The sequence below is a fragment of the Lepeophtheirus salmonis genome, unplaced genomic scaffold (assembly GCF_016086655.4).
Source record: "Lepeophtheirus salmonis unplaced genomic scaffold, UVic_Lsal_1.4 unplaced_contig_481_pilon, whole genome shotgun sequence".
Classification (NCBI taxonomy): Eukaryota; Metazoa; Arthropoda; class Copepoda; order Siphonostomatoida; family Caligidae; genus Lepeophtheirus; species Lepeophtheirus salmonis.
This window is the reverse complement of record NW_027294538.1, coordinates 4,987-5,830: the sequence shown is the minus strand read 5'-3', so window position 1 is coordinate 5,830 and position 844 is coordinate 4,987. Positions and strand designations below refer to the sequence as shown.

General features: G+C 34.7%; 1 pseudogene; it reads right to left on the bottom strand.

The window, feature by feature from the left end:
• Positions 1–90: 90 nt before the first annotated feature.
• LOC121131356 (cuticle protein 19.8-like) lies at positions 91–544 on the bottom strand (annotated as a pseudogene).
• Between the last annotated feature and the right edge of the window lie 300 nt (positions 545–844).

Here is an 844-nt window from a genome sequence, read left to right as displayed (position 1 = left end):
TTTTAAAGAATGTATTTTTGTCGTATAGATGGAAAAATTACTTTACATAAACAATAGAATAAATAAATATTTTAAAACAATAAATTCATTTTAGGCTTTGTAGGAAGGAGCTGGCTTATAGGCTGGAGTAGGAGCAGACTTGTATGCAGGAGCAGGGGCAGACTTGTAAGCAGGCTTTGGCTCATACTTGGGGGTAAGAGGCAGTTCCTTCGTATTTAACATCAGCGACATAACCAGAGTATTCATCTACGGTATAGCTCACAGTTTGGATACGACCATCTGGAAGAGCAACGGTGTAGGAACCAGAGATCACCTTAGCATCAGAGTTTTCTTGAGCAGAGAAGTTGACACCAGAGTAGTCATCATTCACAGCGTATTGGTAGTTGTATGGCTTTGGTGATTCGTCATAGGTGGCAGGTTTGTATGCTGAAGGTTGTTTATAAGCTGGAGCAGGTGCAGCCTGGTAAACTGGGTTGTCTGCAAAAACTGAGGCAATAAGGGCACAAACAAGGATGGATCTGAACATTTTAAGGCTTTTATTTGATTTAAATAACTGGATAGTCAAATGAATGTATGAGAATAAACTGATATGTAATTGTTGTATAGGGAGTAGCTTTATATAGTTTTACATGATGGCTATCGGCTATTTTTGTTACCTATGCGTACACTTTTAGTCTCCGCGTACAGTGTGTTTTTTTAAATATATGAATAATTATGAATGTATATATGGTAGTACGTATTTCCTTAATAACTTTATTATATTTATAAGGCTTTTAATTTTTTAGATATCACCATATATATTTTAGTAAATATTGATTTTTACAAAAAAAAAAATCTGTAATTA